The sequence below is a fragment of the Notolepis coatsorum genome (genome assembly GCF_963971535.1).
Source record: "Notolepis coatsorum genome assembly, chromosome: 18".
NCBI classification, from domain to species: Eukaryota; Metazoa; Chordata; class Actinopteri; order Aulopiformes; family Paralepididae; genus Notolepis; species Notolepis coatsorum.
This window is the reverse complement of record NC_140182.1, coordinates 92,643,327-92,667,269: the sequence shown is the minus strand read 5'-3', so window position 1 is coordinate 92,667,269 and position 23,943 is coordinate 92,643,327.

Here is a 23,943-nt window from a genome sequence, read left to right as displayed (position 1 = left end):
CCCGCTTTCGTGCATGCATGATGAAACATAATACCGATAATCTAGCATTTATTTCAGAATGATTCATAAATCAGGCGAGAAATGGCACGATTTCTAAGGAAATTGAAGCGCTGTTTGCTGGAGTTTCTTGGGATTAGACAGGATCACTCTAAAACGACTCATATTCACCACGGTATAAAACGGAAATGTATGAAAAAATTATCTGTTTTTTGCATGTTGACCGGAATAAACTCACTGACAATCGACGTGTTTATTAGATCCATAGCTATAATATTTAATATAGGTTTAGCACTGCAAACACCGGAACTTATTCCCATTGAACAAAGTGCTGGCACGCAACGGCCCAACGCCCATAGCGACCCCTGGCGCTGAAAGAGTTAAGGTTGAGCTATTATGAAAATGAATGTCTCGTAAAATATCTTTATCTTCCCCATACCATATCTTGCTGTGGAAGCATAGTTAAAAATCTGATTTTTTTGTGTTTACTCAGGTGTGTATGTATCCAAGTACTCGGACTGCCTGGACATCAACCGCTGGTATCACGGGAAAACTGGCTACATTGCGATCATCAAGCTGACCAAGGTATTGACATGGGCGACTGAGCTTGTTGGGGCATTGCACCCCCACCACACCCCCCATATGAAAACATAAATCGACCTTTCTTTGTGCTTTAACCACAGGGCAGAGTAAAAAATGTGCTGGAGAACTACACCCAGAACCTCACAGCCCCCTCAGAGGGGTTTGACTGCCATGTGTCCGAGCAGCTGGCTGCTGTATCTGCCAACACCAGTTCCTTTCTGGCCTTTGAGAGAACCCAGGTAAGATCCTCCCACTGTTTGAGCTCAGTTGCCTCGTAGAGTCGAACCCTATTTTGATACTTCGCTAACATGTCGGCACCGGTAGTTCATAAGATTATGAGGGTGACTTCAGAATTCTGAACTTTCCTACTTACCAATGATATTGCGATACCTCAGACGAAGAACGGTATAAGTCCGTTTCAGCTTTCAGAGGAACAATGTTTTCAAACATTATTATCTAATGATAATGGCAAGTTAGTGTTGTGTTCACATAGTTAAAGTTGAGGTTGAGTAGTTTCTTGTGATATATCACATTCACACTCTCAAATGATTTAGATTCATTTCTTAACTGCAAATACATGGGCTGCTTTCAAAACTGACTTATATAGGTCTTCAGTGCAAGGGTTCAATTGGTAAAGTCCTTTCTCAGCACAATCCATGCTGTTCTTCATACTGGGATACCTGCAACTCCAGCTAGTTAGCTGCAAACTAATGGAAAGTCAATGGGGCCACACTTCAGTCTGTACAAGCCCCGAAATGAACTCTGAAACCTACTACGGGATGCACTGTAGAGTAGATTTCAGTGTAGGTTTCAGGGTACACAGCATTGCCACCATTGTGGGGTGTAGTCCTAAATCGTTATGGAAAAATATTTGTTTAAAAAAAAAAAAAAAAAAACGATTTAAATTTAGACTTTTCGTTATTACCAGATTTTCCCTGTCTTGAACTAATCTTGTTTGTAAGTGTATACGGTGTGTTTTCGCTGATCTCAGCTTACTAAAGGCCTTCATATTGAAAAGGGGTGAAAAATACTCGAAAGTTGTTTGAAAGTCACTAGGCATAGGTAATTCACACAAAAAAAACGAAAGACGAGGATAAACTCATGGTGAAGCAGAACTTATCGAGCAGGACGTTGTTCAAACAAAGGCACAGTGTTTTGAATTCCTTTGTCGTGGTGTGTGCAGGCTTCCAGCCCCAACGCTATGCAGAATTTCGCAGCTGTTCGCAGTGGCTCAGACCTCCCCCTCTGCAGTTGGTCCAAATATTACATGTTTTGTTGCGGCACGGTTGATCGACTGTGAAGTGTGAACTGGAAATTGGTAATTTCCTCACTGACTGAGGTAGCATGCATTTCCTTTACTGTGGCATCACAAGCCAGGCCCCTGAATCACGCACTTCTGCCCTTTTCCATATTCCATAATTCTATGATTCAATTCAAGCGATCATCTGGAGTGGCTGGTTGGACACTCTGGAGCCAAGGAGTCTGATTGGACTTTTATTGTTTTACTATACATTAGTCAGCGAGTAGCAGTAGCACATTAGTCAAGGTTTGTTTCTTGGTGCAGATAGAAAAAAGTGCAGATCCTCAAAATTGTGGGGACTTGGTATCAGTGTTAATTTAGTCAACAAAGCTTTTTTCCCCTGATGTCAATGAGACGTCACGTTAATGGAGATCATGTGACACTAACGTGACTAAATGATTCATGCAATGTCGTTGACTAAAAACGACAACACAAAATGTAGTTTACAAAATAAAATCTTGCCGAAATCTCTCTTCATTTTAAGATGAGACAAAATAATTATAACTTAGAATAATTCATGTTATTATTAGTGCAGCATTTCCGTGTTACTTTCTACTACTGTATGAAGCACACTCTCAGGGGCTCATACAGAACCAAGCATTTCACCGTAAAGTACATGTATTTTATTGTGATATTTACAACAAACTTGAAGCGCTTTGATTCATTTCCTCACCTGCGTTATTTGTTCTTAGCCAGCAATGCATTCTAGATAGCAGTAACTGCACACGGCATGGGTTTAATGGAACAATGGCGGGGCAACTGGGTCTCTGTAACTACATAGGAATAGTCCGCCTATACTTTCAAACTATAGTAAAATAAAATCACGGGAGAATTGATATCTGATCATCAACATAACGGTTTTATTCACCTTTTTCCTCTTTCCACTCCACAACAACGGACCTGTCACAGGCGGGTGCCCCACTCTTCCCCAAAACAAAACCCCAAGAGGGCGCGCAACTCCACCTAATAACGGCAGCATCAATAATAACATAGTGTAGCGCAGAAGAATAGGAGTCGGAGACAGGGTGTCGAAAGACGCCGCTAAACGTTTATTCAACATCAACTTCAATGTCAACACTCTGTTTACACTCCTATGATTTCTGATGGCTTATAACATTTTGCAATAATTTATCAATTAAAGAGAGGGTGTGTCAACACAGCAGTTGCCATAACTAAACAATTGTACAAAAGAACTTGGTACCCATGTTGAATAAAGGTTAGGAAACATAAAAAATATTACACAAAGCCACCAAAGGGGTGCGTTTTCCACCATTCACAATAATGTAAATGAATAGATGGATGGATCTATTATCATGGCTGTTGTTACAACGCTATGTTTAACGCATTTTCCAAGACTGCATGGGAGGTTTCTTGTAGCCAAATAAATTGCGGCTTATCAGGAATTATATTCTGTTTTTCCTACATGTGATTATAGCATAGGCGTAACTCACGCGGGGGACATTGGAATGTGTCCCCCGCATTTTTTCAGAATGCAGTTATGTCCCCCCCCCCTTCTGACTACCTGTCCTATTATTATGCAAAGAGGAGTAGATGGGGTCGCATTCTTGCCCTTGCCTAGAGCTAAACCAGCAGCAGTGACGACACCAGCAGTGTGTGTGTGTGTGTGGTGCGTTCCTGAAATCAACTGGGATTGCACTCGCTATTTGCATATCAATAGCGCCGGTCGTCAGGTGTGTTAAATACGACCGGCGCTATTGATATGCAAATAGCGAGTACTTATCTGGGCTTGCACTTAGTGCACCCCCGTCCCATGAAGAACGCATGTGTGTGTGTGTGACATAGAAGAAGAAAATTATACTTAAAAGAATAATGTTTACCGATTACTCATCAGATATTCTAGACTCCAAACGTTTCATGATCGCAAATTGTTTTAATTGTTCTTCATTCTGTTCCCCCCGTTTTGTTGATAGATTATATGAAGACTAGAAGTCAAATGTATTCTGATGCCGGCAATGTTCATTCCACTAAAAGATAAAATAGGTTTTCTTGGTGTGAGAAACTCTTTTAACTGGATTGGAGATAAACATGACATTTCATTTTCTGCAGATGAAGTGGCAATTAGAAATGCTTGAACGTGCTCTTTAGTTCACAGATGAGTTGGACCCTGTTTTTTTGGCACGTTCCTCTGGTTATTGCAGTGATCTCATGTTGAAAGAAGAATTTCAGCATGAGTTCATTTACTGCAGTGTTGTGTTTTGGGGGAATCAGGAGTAAGGATTTTGATTTGCTTCTTTAGAATTCTATGCTGTAGCTTTGTCACAACAATCCCACATTTGATTCACATGCTGTACACTTTAACAAGTTTGCTTGACTCCCATTTCTAAGAGCAATTTGCCATAGCAAAGACCATTACGTTACAAACTGCAGTATAACTCTGGTTAAAAAGATAAAAACCCCAAATATTTACATGAGGGGAAGACTATGAATAATTTGACCAATAATAAACATAACTTCTATAGCTTTTGTTGTTGTTGTTGTCATATTCAATGGAAGTATTGTAACATCCTTGTATTGTAAATACATTTCACAATGGGAGCCATCAGAGATGAAAGGCGTTCCTACTGGTTTAGAGGAGGATAATTGTGTTATGTAATTTTGTTTGAACCCAGGAGATCTCTGAATGCAATGGAAATTCTGTATGTATGAGCTCAGTGTGTCGTTTACATGGAGAAATAGCGCCACCGCCTGGGAAAATGCGGTATTGCACCCCTGGTATTTATAAAAAAAAAAAAAAATCTAGGTAGAGAGGGGGGGGGGGGGGGGGGCCCTAACCCCCCCCAGCGACGTCACTCGCCACGCCCACAAATCTGTCCCCCGCAAACACGGAGAGAGAGTTACGCCACTGGATTATAGTGATGAGATAGACCAGGTAGAAAAATAATATCGAATACGATTCTAAATGTTAAGGAATTCCTTTCTTTTCAAAATGTATAAATGTAACTAGCCATAGACAGTAGGGACTTGTTGAGGCATCTTACATTTTTAATTTTAATTTTTGGTGTGATACTTTTCAAGCTACTTCCTATGAATCATGCTGATATCACACAACCTAATCAGAGAAAATGGCCTTGACAATTTTACACTTACAGTGTTAAAAAACTACAACCCTACTCAGAATGCATTGTAATCCATGGCCCCCCTCTCTCTCTGGGGGCAATTAACACCTGGCTGCGTTCTAGTCAGGCTCTTTTGTTATGCCAATGACTCTGTCTTGTGGCACTGCAAACGCAACACCCATAGAAGGAAAAGTCATGATAGTTTATTTAAAATGTTGTGTGGTAGTGAAAGGTTAACCTTCTGTAGTGTGGTAGTGAAAAGTTAACCTTCTGTGTGTGTGGTATTGAAAGGTTAACCTTCTGTAGTGTGGTAGTGAAAGGTTAACCTTCTGTAGTGTGGTAGTGAAAGGTTAACCTTCTGTAGTGTGGTTGTGAAAGGTTAATCTTCTGTAGTGTGGTAGTGACTATATTTTTAGGAAGGAGGTTAAAGAGGAGTATCTTGACTTGACTTTGCATTCGTTTGTGGTTAACTATCCAGGGCTAGTATGAGGAACAGCATGGGTTGTGGCAAGAAATTATATTATATTATTTCCCTGCTATGTACGTGCAACTCTATGCCATTACACTGTCTTCTATGACATGCCCCAGTGATGAGCAATCTCCAAGTATTCGGTCTATATGGACCTAGTATTTATATAATGTATTATATACACATGTCCTAATATACTAACCTACACTGTAGCACTCAACACTTTGATGAACATTGTTACTCAGCTGATGGAGTTGTGCCCTTCCTGATGACTTGTCATACAGACCTTGTAAGTCTAAAAGTGGATAAAAGCGTCAGCAAAATGACAAAATGTAAATGTAAATTTATTATAAGGAGGACCTAGTATTTATATACTGTATTATGTGGACCAGGACCTAGTATGTATATTATGTATTATGAATTGAAAATGGGGGACCCTGATGTAAACAAGACGAAAGTCTTTCTCTGGTCTGCATCCCCTTAACAATTGTGTGTATTGAGCCAGCATAACTGGACCACATACCACTTTAACACATTCGGGGCCATTGGGATGCGTCTAATAAATCTCTAGAGGACCAGCTTTTGTAAACAGACTTGGGGCTGTTTGTAGAGCTAAATCTATACTTTATAGTATTGCTATCTGTCCATTCTCATTGTCAATTGGGACCATAAACCGTCCCTTCAAAATGGATTAAAGAAAAAAAAATCATCAATACGTTCTCATTTTATAGCACCGTGAATATAAGCGTTTGGTCTAGTATATTTCCTGGAAGGCGAGATAAAGGGCTAATAGCTACTAACGTTATATCCAATGGCATTTCCGTTATACAAAAGCTACAGTTAAAACTCAAACTGCGTAGGCGGCTAGGTGGTGTAGTCGGCAACTCGCTCGCCATCAACGCTGGAGACGCTGGGTTCGAGTCCAGCTCTCGGTGTTGCTATCAGCTTGGCTGGTTGTTCATACTAACACAATTGGCAGTGTTAGGGGTGGGAAAGCTGATGGGTGGGTCCTGGGTGTTGTGGACAGCGACCCCTACAGTTCGGTCGGGGCGCCTGCACAGCGAGGGTAGGATCTGGAGGGAGGTAGTGTGACCTTCCACACGTTACACTCTCCCGGTGAGAATCTGCGCTGCCAGGCTGGCTGCCGGCTGGCTGCACATGCGTCGGAGGAAAGCATGTGACAGTCTCCGGCCTCCCTGACCAACAGTAGGGGGGAGTGCGCAACAACCAGGAAGGGGGTTGGGAATTGGCATAACTACTAACAGTGGGATGGGAGAAAAATCGGAAAAAGGAGGGGGGGAAAAGATAATAAAAAAAATAATAAAAAAACTCAAACTGCATATGATCGGTATGATCCTCAAGCATGTATGCATGAAAAGGGGGGGGGGGCGGGGGACGTCGTTTCTGATTATTGATTGTCAATAAACGTGTTCGTCTAAGTCAGGGGTTCCCAAACTTTTCAGGCCAGGACCCAGAAAATAAGGCGTCGGAGAGCCGCGGCCCAATGCACATCGTTTTTTTTTTTTTTTTTGCTTTTTCTTTTTGCCAGGCGACCGATTTTTTAAGCCAAATATCACTTCAATCCTATTAAGTTAGTTCAAGTTAGTTATTCATTTATATGTGCTATTTATGAGAGGGCTAACTTGTTGCAAAATAATAATGATAATAATAATAATAGTCTCATTAAAATACTATTGTTGCTTCGGTTGTTTTCAGCGTTTTATGTGCATAATCTGTTATTTAGTTTGAAATGTTCGTTGAAATAAGTAGATTTTTCGTTTTTGTTTATTTATTAAGTTAATATAAAACCATATAGTCACATTTTAGAATACAATAGAATAGAATTTTAGAATACAACTAGAAACACTGTCCTGGCCTGCTTCTAAGTTCAGTGGCCTGACAAAAAAAAAAAAAATAATAATAATAATAATATATATATATTTTTTTATCATCTCGCGGCCCACCCATGGCTGCTCGCGGCCCACCTTTGGGTCGCGACCCCGACTTTGGGAACCACTGGTCTAAGTAGCCACATACGCTGGTCGGCTGGTTGAGTATCATAGCAAGCTTTGATCAGCATGTAATTTACGTGAAAAAGATCTTACCGGCTTCCGGTATGAGAGCGGAAGAGTAGCACGCATGTGGTGAGGCTCCTGGTCAAAAGAGCGAAAAACGGAGAAATAAGGACCCGAAAAGTGACGGAAAGTGATCAAAAATGAAGATGCAAACGAGAAGGAAGGAGGAGAAAACAAATATGAAGGAAAGAGAAATGGAGAACTCACAGGAAGAGGAGAGTTCGACGGAGCAGAACCCCCGAGGCGAGACCGAGAAGGAGCAGGCGGAAGAAGGGGGAGTCTCGGCTGAGACAGACAAGGAAATGCCAGGATGGGCCGTGCGCATGCAGGCCGGGATATTGGCGACCATAAAATTGAACTCGGACACGATGCAGGCGAACATGAAACTGAACTCGGACACGATAAGAAATGATATTGGGAAGTTACGGGAGGAATTGAGGAAGGAACAAGAGGACTTCAGAGGTGAAATGAATACAGAAATCTAAAGGGTGGAGGAGAAGATGGCGGAACAGGATAGTAACGTAACAGAGGTACAGACTAGAGCGGCGCAGATGGAGGAATGGAGCACAGAGATACACGAGGTGTTAACGTGTGTGATTCAAAAGCAAGAACAGATGGAGACAAAGATATCGGACATGGAGGGGAGGTCACGGAGAAATAACATCAGAATATGGGGATTGAAAGAAGGAGTCGAAGGGGAATCGGTGATCCAATATGTGGAAGAGCTTATCAAGGAACAACTGAAGGAGACGGGACTGGAAAAAATGGAGATACAGAGGGCCCACAGGGCGTTGGCTCCGAGACCGAAACCGGACAGACCTCCGAGGGCGGTGATTATTAACTTTCTGAGGTTTGAGATTAAGGAGTTGGTACTCAGAACCGCGTGGACCAAAAAGATAGAAATCGTCGTTTGATCAAGATTACTCGACAGCGGTGGCAATAACACGCAGGTCCTACGCGGGACTGAAGAGAATTTTGAAAGAAAACGGAATGAAATTCCAGTCACCCATGACCTCGCTAAGGATACACTGGAAGGAAGGGACGGTGACATACGCGACGGCGCGGGAGGCGGCGGAGGAAATGAGGCGATGGGGGATGCAGATGGCGGAGGACGGAGAGGGAAGGAGACAGGAGGGCCAGACGCGGAGCCTGCAGCAGAGATTGGAGGGGGCACGCAGATGGACCAGAGCGGGAGATCGAGGCCCGGGAGAGGAGGGAGGAGAGAGGAGAAGGCCGAAGTGAGACGTGACAGACCGAAGGCGGAGACGAACGAGGAGGCCAGAGACTGAGAAGGAGGGGAGAGGAGGCGGGAGGATACGAACGGATGAGTACACGCACAAGAGATTGAAAAACTATCCAAATAGAGACAAAATATAGAAACTGAAATAACATATACATAAACACACATTCCCAGGTAATGGCAGGATATAGGAACGAACATAATGTATACATGAACACATAATACACAGGCCGACGGAGGAAATAAACGGAAATATAATTAGGTATGATAGACGGAACACAACATATTGAAACAAGTACATAGACACACGCTGAGAGTAACAAATCAAATCAAATCAAATCAAATTTATTTATAGGGCCCGACAACACACGTTAATGTCCCCATGGGCCGTACAGGTCTTCTTTAAACAAGTCAAGAAGACAACATAACAATAAGTCAAGAACAGAACAAGAACACCATAGGGTCCAAACATTTTTTAGATGAATGCAAATAAATGAAAGAATGCAAGCACTCCCAGACATACCCCACGCGAAGGTAAGGAAAAACTCACTAAAACCTAACAATAGGGAAAAAAAAGCTCCACAGGCAATGTGGAGGAGAGAAACCTTAGAAGGGCCGTTCAAGGGGGGATCTCCCTTCTTAGATGTCGGTGATAGTAGTGTTGCAGACGGACAGTTGGTAAGCATGCACTCATGTGTGTGGTGAGACACAGATGAGTGCATGCAATAGCAACTGAACATTTTGAAAAATTAAAGATAGAGTTGATAGCGGATCTATTTGAGGCACAGGGGCGGCGCAAGAGGGTCACGTCCTCCCCGTCTTAGTCACGGGACATTCAAGACTCCGGTCGTTGCTCAGGGACAGCCGGAGACAGGGGGAAGGGGGGTGGCGCAGAGAGGGTCGCGAACTCCCGACATCATCGCGGGACATCGGGCACTCCGGTCACCACTACGAGACCTCCGAAGACAGGGGGGCACGCAGAGGGGGTCGCAATCTCCCGGCCTTCGTCACGGGACGTCCAACACTCCGGTCAACACTCCAGGACAGCAAGTCATAGGAAGACAGGGAGACGGGACAGGCGTTAGACAGCTCGTGAGATTGTAGTAGGCGGACATAGCAATAGATACAAGTGGTAGGCATATATGTGAATGGAGTAGATATATGAAGTAAGCGTATTATGTGAATAGAATAGAAGTACTTAACCCAGCAATGAAACCGCGTTGACTGTTAATCTGTTAACAGTCTGTTAATCAGTTGACAGGACCACGGACAGACGGCGGTGAATAACTGATCCAATGCCTCGGAGGTGCATGTAGAGCAGTCACTACAAGCTTGGCCAGGACCCCGAGGCATCCATCACCTTGGTCAGCGCCAGGAGACGGGTACTCAGAGAGAAGGGGGAGGGAGGGGGGGGGGGGGGGGGGAGAGGGGGGGGGGGGGGAAGAGTTAGAGAGTTCCCATGTTTGTGGTGCTGCAAAGGAGCAGACATGTAGTACCCTGTAGTGCCATGTAGTACCCCGTAGTGCCATGTAGTACCCTATAGTACCCCATAGTGCCATGTAGTACCCCGTAGTATCCTGTAGTACCCTGTAGTGCCATGTAGTACCCTGTGGTGCCATGTAAGCCATGTAGTACCCTGTAATGCCATGCAGTACCAAGTAGTACTCTGTGGTACCATGTAGTACCCTGTACCCTAACTAAACTACCCTATAGTAAACTACCCAGTGGTACCATGTAGTACCCTGTACCATAACTAAACTACACAGATTAATCTAAAGGTCAGTCCCCGACCAGGTGAGATCAAGGTAGGTTGAAGGAGAGAGAGAAAAGATGAGTCTTAAGCAGGGATTTAAAAGCTTCGACAGAGCAGGCGCCCCTGATGACGGCAGGTAATTTGTTCCACAGGTAGGGAGCGCGGTAGACAAAGGCTCTGTGGCCGGCGGATTTCTTTTTAACCCTAGGGGTCGATAGAAGCCCCGCATTTTGTGAGCGCAGAGCACGAGCGGGCGAGTATCGGGAGATGAGATCAGATAGATAGAGCGGTGCAAGCCCATTTAAAATTTTGTAGGTGAGGAGTAGCACTTTAAAGTCAGAGCGGGCTTGGATAGGAAGCCAATGTAGGGCGGACAGAACTGGTGTGATGTGATCAAATTTTCTAGTTCTAGTTAGTATCCGTGCAGCCGCATTTTGCACGAGTTGAAGATTTTTGATGCTTGAATTAGGTAAGCCTGAAAAAAGTGCATTACAGTAGTCCAGACGTGATGAGACAAAAGCATGAATCAGGGTTTCAGCATCAGCCAGAGTTAAAATGGGGCGTATTTTTGCGATATTACGAAGATGGAAGAATGCAATTTTGGTGACATTTTTTATATGTGCATTAAATGAGAGGGAGGAATCAAAAATGACTCCGAGGTTTTTTATGGTGGAGCTCTGGGATACATGACAGGTATCAAAGTTGAGGGAGATGTCCTGAAACAGGCCTCTGTGGTTTGGGGGGCCAACAATTAACATCTCAGTTTTATCTGCATTAAGGAGTAGAAAGTTTTGCGACATCCATTTTTTGACGGCAAGCAAGCAGGCCTCAAGGTTTTGTAGTTGGGAGGAATCATTTGGCTTAATAGGTATATATAATTGGGTGTCATCAGCGTAAAAATGAAAGTTTATGCCAAATTTGCGTATGATATCGCCGAGGGGTAGCATGTAAATCGAAAATAGCAAAGGGCCCAGGACAGAGCCTTGTGGGACACCACATTGCACTGGGAGGGTCTCAGATGTTAAATCATTATAGACCACGCAGTGTGTTCTATCAGTTAAATAGGATTTAAACCAAGCTAGTGCGAGACCCCGAATGCCAACATGGTTCTCAAGCCGACCTAGAAGAATCGAGTGATCGATAGTGTCAAAGGCTGCACTGAGATCAAGCAATAAGAGCACAGAGGTGAGGTTTGAGTCAAGAGAGAGCAGTAAGTCATTTGTGACTTTGGTAACCGCCGTTTCGGTGGAGTGTAAGGCTCTAAAGCCAGATTGAAATGATTCATTAAGATTATTGTTTGATAAATGGTCAGTAAGTTGCGTTGCGACGATCCGTTCTAATACTTTGGATAGGAATGGGAGATTGGAGATAGGTCTGTAATTTTTCAAGATTAGAGGGTCGAGGTTCGGTTTTTTAAGTAATGGTTTAATGACGGCTGATTTAAAGGCCAGGGGCACCACGCCAGTGGACAAAGAGGTGTTGAAGATATTGAGTAGGGCAGGGCCTAGAGTTGGGAAGAGTTTTTTGATGAGAGTTGCTGGGAGAGGGTCAAACAGACAGGTTGAAGGTTTAGCCGCGCCAACCAGTTTAGAGAGAGCACTAAGTGAGACGTTTTCAAGGCAGCATAGCGTATGACTGGAATCAAAGTCAGGGGGAATGCCCGTCAAAGGTTGGGAGGGACTCTGATTGTTGAGTAAAGCAACAATTTCATCTCTAATGAGGTCAATTTTCTTGGTAAAAAATGTCATGAATTCGTTAGCCGAGAACGCATGGTTTAGGGCACTTGGTTGTTTCTGCGTAAGTTTTGCAACTGTGTCAAACAGAAACTTTGAGTTGTTTTTGTTTTCATTTATGAGCCTGGAAAAATAAGAGGTTTTGGCAAGTGAGAGTGCCTTTTTGTAGTTACGTAAACTATCATTCCAGGCGAGGCGGAATACTTCGAGTTTGGTCGAACGCCATTTATGTTCAAGTTTGCGACAAGCCTTTTTAAAGGAGCGCGTTTCCTCCGTAAACCAGGGAGTTAGTTTTTGCGGAGCACGTTTAATTTTAGGTTTAAGGGGAGCGACAATGTCGAGGGTGCTACGAAGGGCGGCATTAAGTTTGTCTGTAAAGAGATCAAGGGGGCCAGAGTAAGAGAGGAAGGGAGAGAGGGTGTCTGGTAGGCAGTTAACTAGAATTGGGACAGTTGAGGCGTTAATACGACGGCTCATGTAGGATTCTACACTGTCTGGGCGAGAAACCGTCAGATCAATTTGAAATTTGATGAGGTAGTGGTCTGAGAGAGCAGGAACACAGTTGGAAGGGATTAAGGGGATAAATAGACATCACATAGAAAATAGAGAGGAGGAAAATAAAATAAAAAGGGGTACACAGAAGACACCACACACGGGTTTGGGAGGAAAGAGGGACATTGGAACATGCGAGCCGCATTGTGGGGGACCTAGGAAATGGGGGTCTCTCAGAATGAAGGAGAGCGCTTTTGACCACCACAGCAGTAAAAACAGTAAGAATGCTGGACAAATATGACGAGCGGTTGGGGGCAAAGGTTTCAAACCCCCAAGCCGTCAGGAGGAGGCCTCTCACTAGGAGAGCAATTACTCCTCACCCACCAGCAGGGGACAGGGGGGGACACAGGGACCCCCCGAACGCCTTGGGAGCACTTTATGTAAAGTTTATGTTTTTTATTTATGTTAATCATTATATGTATTTGGTGAAGAGAGCGGAGGCTACAACCGGAGGGGGGAATGAATGTGACATGGGGGGGACTGACAGACGAAAGAAGAAGAAAGATGACAATGGTTAAAGGTATAAAAATGATGTCGTTAAACGTTAATGGAATGAATAATGCGATAAAGAAGGGCAAAGTGATGTTGAAATGTAAAAAAAGTGAGATGGAAGTGATTTTTCTGCAGGAGACACATTTGGTAGCACAGGATCATGAGAAACTGAAGAGATTTGGATATGAAAATGCATACTATAGTTCCTTTAAACGGAACCCGAGGAGAGGAGTAATCACGTTAATCAAAAACAGTCAAATTTGAATTGATCAAGGAAGTAAGAGACAAGGAGGGAAGGTTTGTTCTGGTGAAGGGGAAAATGGAGGACCAAATGGTTACGCTAGTGAATGTTTATGCACCCCCAGAGAGTGAGAGGGATTTATATGAGACCATTTTTGATATGATAGTGATGGAACTAGAAGGGATATTGATATGCGCGGGAGATTTTAATGTAGTACTGAATCACGACCTAGACACCACGAGTACTAGAAAAGGACGGGCACCAATCAGTAGATATATGAATATTCAGATGACGGAAATGGGAATTACAGATGTTTGGAGGGGGATGCACGCCATGGACAGGGAATACACACATTACTCACACCCGCACGTGACATATGCGAGGATAGACTACTTTTTGATGATGACGGGGGACAGTTACAGGGCACGGGAGAGCAGAATAGGAGTAGCGGACATATCGGATCACAGTGCCATATATCTGACAGTAGATCTAGAAGGGAGACGGAGGAACACGATCTGGAGACTAAATGTAGGAATATTAAATAACAAGGGGGTGGTGAGTCAGATCAAGGAGGAGATAGCCAGATATAAGGAAGAAAATGACACACTATGGGACACACTGAAGGTGGTGATAAGGGGGAAATTGATGGAGAAGACAGCAATGCTGAAGAAGGCCAGAACGGAGACATATCACAATCTGATAGGGAAGCTGAAGAAGCTAGAGGGGAGACACCTGATATCAAAAGAACAGGAAACGCTCGGAGAAATCAAAGAAGTAAAGGCCAGGATAAATAGGGAATTATTGACGGAAATAGAAAAGAAAGCGAGGTTCATGAAACAAACGTACTATGAAGGGGGACCAAAAGCGACCAGACTGTTGGCTAGGAGAATTAGGACGCAACAGAAGTTGAACACGATACACACAATAAGGGATACAAAGACTAATGAAATATTGAGAGACCCAGCTGAAATAGAGAGGACATTTAGAGAATACTATGAGAAACTATACACACAGCCAAAAGCAGCGGGAGAAGAGGAAATAGAAGCATATCTGGAGAAGCTAGAGTTACCATCGATAGGGAAAGAACAGAATGAAGAATTAAATAAAATTATTTACGGAATGAGAACTGGAAGAGGCAATTAGTAGAGCTAAAAACAACAAGTCTCCGGGGAGCGACGGATTCCCATCGGAATTCTACAAGACATTTAGAACTGAATTAGCACCCATGTTAGGGGCGGCGTTCAGACACACGATGGAAGAGGGAAAAATGCCCCCCTCGTGGAAGGAAGCCATAATCACCACGATACCGAAGGATAGGGAATTATGTAGTAGTTTCAGACCTGTGTCCATACTCAACGTGGATTACAAGATGTATACATCGATAATATCAAAGAGATTTGAGACGTTTATGCCAGACATTATAGATGAAGATCAAACTGGATTTATTAAAGGGAGACAGACACAGGACAACGTGAGAAAGACATTACACATAGTAGAGGAGATACAAAAACAAGGTGGTAGCGCGGTACTGATTAGCCTAGATGCAGAAAAAGCATTCGACAGTGTGAGCTGGACATTTTTATATAAAACATTGATGAGGTTCGGACTGAACGGGAGGGCGATGAAGATGATCAAGGCGCTATATCAAGAACCGACAGCGAGGGTTAAGGTGAATGGCAGCTTGACGGATATAATCAGATTAGAGAGGGCTACCAGACAGGGATGTTGTCTCTCACCGACGCTCTTCGCCGTTTTCATAGAACCTCTGGCACAACTGATCAGACAGACCGAGGACATTAAGGGAGTAAGGATAAAGGGAACGGAATATAAACTAGGCCTATTTGCGGACGACGTGATAGTATACATGAGGCAACCAGACAAGAGCTTCCCGGCACTGATGGATCTACTGAAGGAATATGGCCACTACTCAGGATACAAACTAAACGTGACAAAGACACAGACCTTAGCATGGAACTATACCCCAACGACGGAAATTAGGGAACAGTACGGGATAAGATGGGACATGGACAAGATTAAATACTTAGGGGTGAACATCACGAGAGGGGTGGAGAAACTGTTTGAGGCGAACTATACACAGATAAATCAGAACATCAAGAGAGACTTAGAGAGATGGACAGTAATGCCCTTGGACTTCAATTCAAGAATAGAGGTCATTAAAATGAACATACTATCAAGGTTACTGTACCTATTCCAGTCACTACCGATACAAATACCACAGAATCAATTCAGGGAGTGGGACAGACTGATATCGAGGTTCATATGGGCGGGGAGAAGACCACGGGTCAGATATAAAACACTACAACTACCAAAGGAAGAGGGAGGGATGGCAGTACCCAGCCTACAAGATTATTACTATGCAGCACAACTGAGAGCAGTGACGTGCTGGTGTAACGACAGATATGAGGCAAGATGGAAAGACATTGAAAAAGAAGGGGAGGGATACAATCAGTGGTGCGTTATTGAAATCATCTGGGGTGACACGCACCACGTGCACGCGCGCTCCCGGTGCGTGCGCGCGCTCCCGCGAATGCGCATTTAATGTCCCCTCGCTTGGGCACAGACTAAAGACAGTGCCTAATTTCCTCTATGAATGGAATGTAACACGTCTTCACAACAAGTTAGGTGTGAATGTGTCTGAGAACGTATTTAACACACCTGACGACCGGTGCTATTGATATGCAAATAGCGAGTGAGCTTGCACACCGTGCTACCCCGTCCCATGAACAACGCATGCCTGGATACAATGTACAAGCTCTGGTGGGAGATAGGGAACTATTTAAAGAAAAAGAGGGACTATTAGATCCAATCACCAAATGCACCTTGACCATATGGAACAGAGTAGTAAAAACACACAAATTGGAGAAGCAGTCAGGGGTTCTGAGATGGGTAGCACATGACAAGAGATTCAAACCAGGGAGGTTAGACCATGGATTCAGAAGGTGGGAGAGGGGGGGGGGCAACAGCGATATGCAAAATGATAGAGAAGGGGGATATGCAGACCAGCGTTTCCGTTTTTTGTTTACCGGTATTTGACCGGCAAAATCTGTTGAAGTCCGACATATTTCATCTCTCCGGTCTTAATGTCCGGTGAAAATAATTCCCTGAGTCTAAGCACAATTTGATTATTTGAATTGTATTAAAATAGGCTCAAATTAAATAGCCTATGCGATGAACGAAACGATCATTACATTTGTTTCCTCGTTGCTTCTAATAATGACAACGACGTTGTCAGCGAGAGCTTAGTGCTGGGTGTGCGAACTTTTGTGAAGCTGCAGAGCCAGAGCAACAGCGGCACAATGCAGTATTCCAGCAGTACTCCAATTCAGCCATTTTCAGCCAATGTTGGGTGGGGGGCGCTGCTGTGCGGTTCCCAGAAAAGAGCCAATAACAGCTAAATCAGCTGCTCTGCAGCGCCATACTCTTTGCAAATAAGTCGTTGCGAGGTGGAGAGAGTCGTCACGCAAACCACGATAATGTTGCCGTCTCTCTGCTTTCTCAGTTCTTCGCTTGATATAATTAATACAAATGTCCAATATAACGGAATTCGTTAGCTCATAAAAATGTGATTATAACAGACTGCTGTTTAGTGTCGGACCGACTGCCCACATACGCGGTCTATTTTATTTCAAGTCAGCAGCAGCACGGAGTATCGAGGGACTTATTTTATTTGGAATATATTAATGACTGTATACGCAAAAGTAGCCTAGTTTTAAGTAATAATATTATAAATCTACATGCCTTGAGGATGACATTCTTTATATAGCCTGCCTATCGATTGTTTTAAAGCTCAATAAACTATGACCGGAATTAATCTCATTTGTCCGGTAGATTGAAATCTTGCAGGTCACGGAGACCGGCAACAATTTTTTCTAACGGAAACCCTGATGCAGACACTACAAAAATTAAAGGAGAAATTTGGACTAGAAAACAGGGACCACTTCAGATATCTACAGGTTAGAGACTACTACAACAAAGAAATAAGGGGGGCCAAAGACTAAGAACAGAATGGAATAATCAAGATGATAGTATGGGCATACGAAGGGGGGCAAGGAAGAGTAATATCAGCAATATACCAAGCTATAATGAACAGCAAGGGACACACGACCGATTACATAAGGGAGAAATGGGAGAGAGAACTAGAGATAGAAATAACAGGGAAGGAATGGGGGAACATATGCGAGGTGCAACATTCAACAACAGGATCGAGGATATGGAAAGAGTTTGGATGGAAAAACATAATCAGATTCTTTATAACCCCAGAGCTGAAGGGAAAATATGCACCAACACAAAGAGCATGCTGGAGGATGTGTGGGAAGGAGGGGGCAAATCACACACACATATTCTGGGGATGTCAGAAGCTGAAGGGGTATTGGGAAGAGATAGGGGAGGCAATGATTAGAATATTAGGATACGGATTGCCACAAACGGGACTGGTGCTGTACTTAGGGGACCTGACACACGAGGGAATACAGGGGGGGACAAATATTTAATAAAGATAATGTTGATATCGGCCAGAAAAGCAATAACGAGACTGTGGTACAAGGAAGACCCACCGACAATAGCACAATGGGTAGGAATAGTAGAGGAGATACAGGATATGGAGAGGATAACGCACATGCTGAGGCTACAGGAAGAGAAATTTGGGGAAAGATGGGTAAAGTGGGAGGATTATAAAGGGAACGAAAACGACATCACAGAGGAAGAACCAAATGCAACACAAGAGGGCGAAGGGTAAAGGAGGAAAGAAGTTCAAGGAGGGTCTCTGAACCCATGTCACACACTTTTGCTTTAGTTAGTATTTTATAATATTTTTTTTTGGGGTATTACAATTGTTTTATGTTTTTGTACTTTATTATTTATGTCTGATTAACAGTGTTATATTAATATTCAGGGATGATGTGGTTTGTGTATGGGTGAATCAAAAGGCAAAGAGAAAGTTAATAAAAAAAAAAAAAAAAAAAAAAAGGACGAAGGATAAGGGAAGAAAGAAGCTCAAGGAGGGTCTCTGGACCCATATCACACATGCATGCCTTAGTCAGTATTTAATATTTTTGAGTAGGAATTATATTTTTATACCTGTTTAAGGGAGGTACACAATCAGCCTTTGTATTAAGTACCTGGAAAACAACTGTAGTGGAACCAGACAACTAACCATGATACCCATGTAACCATTTATGTGCACTGCTTTTTTTGTTTTTATTGTGTTGTTAGTTTCTTTTTTCTGTAAGTGCTGTTTGTCTATAAGTGTTAATAAAAATTTAAGTTTAAAAAAAAGAAAAAGATCTTACCATGAGCCAGTTGGATCCCCCTGAGGATTTCCCTGTTATCGATCGCCATCTGGTATATCGATATGTCCATTGGCTGATGATAAATCCCCTTATTTCATAGTGAAATCCGCAATCCAAAACGTATCCCGTGCAACAGACAATAGCTATCGCTTCAGATGAGTAGAAAACTACATTAGAGATAAAAAAATTAAAAGACAACTTCTGCCACAGCGATAGCGCCCCTAAGAGGATCTGGCCGGTATTGCACTTTGGCGAATTCAAAGAGTAGGGTACATCTGCAGTGCAGCTCGGCGACCTTGAATAGGTTATTAAAATGGAATAAAAGCCAAAACAACTTGCTACGGATATATCCGTCCTTCTGTCCACAATGGGTGGAATCGAAACTCGGAGATCTCCGCGGTCGGGCGCCATTGTGTTAACATAACCTGCATATAATCCGTGATAAATGTCGCCAGCTCGTTTTTGTCCTCTGCGCAGTGTCCACCGAATTCACCAAACCGGTTTAACGCCTCAGCCACGTATCTCGCTGTAGTCTGCATGGTGACTATCAGCAGAGCACTGTCAAAACGCTGTTTATATTATCCATCAATGGCCATCAACTTAATGACGTCACCGCCGTGGCGGCCTGACCAATAAGCACCCCCGCATCCCGCCCCAACCCCCCCTTCTGTGAATGAGTTTACAAATCACGGACTTCAGAGTGAATAAGGAAGGACCGCGCATCTTGAAAGGCGCGTTAATACATTTGTTTATCTGGCTTACTGCCGCGGATTCAAGCCACGCAATAACAAAGCGCACCATTAAAATAAGGAATGTTATATTTTACAAGTTTACAAAGTGGATGTTTAACACTTTGAGTGCCAACGACGAGATTTCTCGTTAGTTCATGCCAACCGTTCAGTGCCAACGACGAGAGATATTTTTTTATTATCGATTTCCATGCATTTTTCATCAATCTAGCCTCACGTTACCAGTGGGGATCTGTCTGAACTCGAACAGGGAAAATACCGCCCCCTATCGTCTTTCCGGATGGTACTGCACCCCTTTGGATTGGATTGAATGAAACGCATGGAGAAAAAAAAAGTCCTGCTTCCACATTTTACTTGTCAGACATGTAACCGGAGACGATCAAAGTCATCGCCCACCACCAGAACAGCGAAAAATGTGTGTTTCCAGTACCCAGCGTTGGATCAATAAACGCGATCGATATTTGGAATGGCGATCAGGAATTGGAATAATCTTTTTGGAGAACATCTGAGGTAAGGAATCTATTTTTACCAGTCTTGGGATAATCGGAGCTATTTTCACCTATATATCAGCGTGTGCCATATGTGTGTGTGCGATCAGGAAATAAGATAATCGATTTTTCAGCCCGCTTCTATAGCGTGCATAAGTACACATATTAGGGCTGACCCCTATTAGTCGATTAGTCGACTAATCGATCGAAAGGAGCCGTAGTCGACTGCCAACCTCTTAGTCGAATACAAAAAAACAAAAAAAAAATATAAATAATTTTTTATTTTAATTTTTGTATCATTCCTTCCAAAAGAAAAGAGGCCTAGAAGCGTGGCTAGCGCTAATGGCACGCATACCAGAGGCTAACTGCCTACGAAAACAGGCACAGAGGCACTGAAAGAGGATTTCACCCATCTAATGAACACACTAGACTAGACAAATATCAAGGTGTATCCATCAGTGGACCAATTGCATGCTTTTGCAGAGGACAAGAAGCCTTCAGTCGACTCCTTCAGACATTAAGCACCCCCCACAGCCCAAATGGAATGAAAAAAAAAAGAATAAATTAAGAATATATATTATGGGCGGTCAGGTGGCGTAGCGGAGATTGCGTTCGTCACCAACGCCGGAGATGCTGGGTTCGAGCCCAGCTCCCGGCGTTGTCACCAGCTTGGCTGGCCGTTCACACTAATACAATTGGGAGTATTAGGGGGTGGGGAAAGCTGGCGGGTGGGTCCTGGGCGTTGTGGACAGCGACCCCTAGAGTTCGGTCGGGGCGCCTGCTCAGCGAGGGTAGGATCTGGAGAGAGGTAGTGCGACCTTCCACACGTTACACTCTCCCAGTGAGAATCTGAGTTGCCAGGCTGGCTGCCGGCTGGCTGCACATGCGTCGGAGGAAAGCATGTGATAGTCTCCGGCCTCTCGGACCAACAGTAGGGGGGTGCGCAACAACCAGGAAGGGGGTTGGGAATTGGCATAACGACTAACAGTGGAATGGGAGAAAATCGGAAAAAAGGAGGGGGAAAAAGATAATAATAATAAAATATATATATATATATAATATTATTATATTATTTTTATTTTTTAGTGGACTAATAGTCGACTAACGGCAAATTTTGGCCAATCATAGTTGACTATCCAAATCCTTAGTCGGGGACAGCCCTAACACATCGATAATCTAGCGTTTATTTGAAAACGATTCATAAATAGGCCGAAAAATGACAACGTGTTTTGTGTATTCCAGTAAAGGGCGTTTATCACAGAATCTTTATTTTCTTCTGGAAATTTCATAAAACGAGCGTTTTTCAAAATGGTATAAAACGGAAATGAACCGATTATTAAAAAAAAAAAAAAAAAACGTTTCGACAATGTTGACTGCAAACAAGTCATTGATAAGCGACGGCCATATTATACACATAATTTAAGATATAGTTCATGCGTTCGCAAATATGAGAGCTCTATCATTGAAGTGGGTGGTGGCACGCAACGGGGTTCCGGGGCACCGGACCCGTGGCACTCAAAGTGTTAATGACAATAAAGCATAACAATGGCTGAAATGAAACTCATGGACCCAACGTTAAACGTGACTGAACGTGAAGTGCATGTATGGAAAATGCTGACGAAATAATAGAACAGCTGCATGAACAAACAAAGCCTGTTTTAGAAGCCTATAGCCAATGTTCGAGACAAATTGTTCTGAAGGTCCAGATTAATGATTAGACTTGAGTCAAAAACACACGGCAGGCCACGGATAATAAACTATCAATTTATATGGAATTCGTTAAACGTATCCGTTGTCTTACTAAGTTATTATCATGATGATGATGATATCGCAGAACGCTGCTAGAACAAGACACAAATATTATTCCTCAAGATGTAAAATACGCATAAAAGATAGCCACTTATACTATTCTGAGAAGATTATTCATCTGTATCGCAACCGAGTCACGGATTTTGGCGAGGCAGGTAGCATTATGTCGGGAAAAATGAAATGAAATAAAGAAATGTGAATTAAAGAAGTTAAAACGAAGTTTAGCCTATTAAATTGTTTTAGAAGCCTATAGCCAATGCCTGCGTGTACATATTTTAACGCTCCATGGACTGGCCGAGGACTGCGAGGAGGGGGAATTGCAACTGTGTACAAGCAAAACTTTGACTGAGTTCGGTTAATGATGCCATAATTCTCTGCTGTGCTTTTAGGCACACACACGCTAACATTGAGTGTTGCATGCCAATTAAAGACCTCTGCGACAGGTCCTGCATATTATACACACGCGTCTAACCTGACTGCATAAACGCAACGTTCAGAAAAGTGAAATGAAACGAAATCGTTGCCCTTTAGTGCAGGGGTGGGCAATTATTTCCCCCAGGGGGCCGAATGAGCAACTGAAAATATGTTGGGGCGCCGGGCCAAAATTCCAAACTCAATTATGCATAATATACATTTTATTTCTATATAAAAAGCAGTAATGGCATTGTGGTAAGAGTGTATGTTATTATTTGGCAATTAAAACGTGAGGTTAGCTTTCAAAAATATAATTTATTCAAATAGAATTTATTTCCAAAATGATCAACAAAATGTGAAACATTAATAACAAAGGGCATTTTGAGTTTCATATACTATTGAAACAAGGATTTTCTTAGCTTTCTAAAAACATCACATCATCTTATAGCAAAAATAAACAAGACATGTCACTGAACTGTGTAAAGAAAAGTGTACCAGTTTTGTAGCCTTTTTTACTTTACATGCCTATATTAAACATTTACTGTTTTCAGAACTGTGCAAAAAAAAGAAAAAAAATATCAAGTGTCCCATTTCACTTGTTATATTTCCCCTTTTTAATGTTCTTCAGTTCTTTTTTTTTCATTCAGTGAGAAATCTAGTCTCTGTTGAGCTTTAACAAGTCCATCAAAGTCAGGTTGCATGTCTGAGGTGGAGATGCGAAGCACAGCTGCCAGATGTTCATCAGTGAGAGAGGATCTGTACCTGGACTTGGTAAACATCATGACTGAGAATGTCTGTTCACATATGTAGGTGGATCCAAAGAGAACCAACATATTCTGAGCATGTCTCCTAAGCATATATTGTGCGTGTGAACGTTGACATGAAAAGAAAAAAGTAATTTTTTTTTTTTTTTTTATCATGTAATCTTTCGCGGGCCGGTCAGAATCATCCGGCCCGCGGGCCGTACAATGCCCAGGTCTGCTTTAGTGTAACCGCAGCCTAAGATAAGTATTAACATTTCGTTCTCTCTGCTATTAATTAACACTTTGGTTGCCACGGACGCTTTTTGTCGTTAGTTCATGCCGACCTTTGAGTGGCCCTGACGCTATATAGCGTCTGTTTGCAGTTTTTTTTTATTGGCGATTTGAATTCATATTTCATCAATCGAGCCTCGGGTTAGTGCTGAAGAGTCTCTCTGAGCTCAATTGGGAATATACCGCCCCCTATCGTCTCTCCCTGTGTAACTGCACCCCATTACTTTAGATCAGTGGTTCCCAAACTGTGGTGAGCGCCCTCTAGGTGGTGCGTGACATGAAAAGGCTAATGGTGGTAAAAAAAATTTAAATTAAAAAAGATTTACAATAAAATTTCATACAAATCTTAGTCAAACATTTAGTATTATGGATATTAAACATGCTGGCAGAGTACATGCATCCATGTTGTCGTGAACATTTTAATTAAATAAAGAAATTCCCTATCCATAGTTGCCGTGGGAAGAGATAAAATTACAAATAAAATCTGTGCACGGAGACCAGCAACAATTTTTTCTAACAGAAACCCATTGGCGGGTGCGTCAGCTAGGTCGGGAGGTGACAGGGGGTGCACGGCCAAAAAAGTTTGGGAACCGCTGCTTTAGATTGATGCAGGGGGAGTGGTCAGTTTC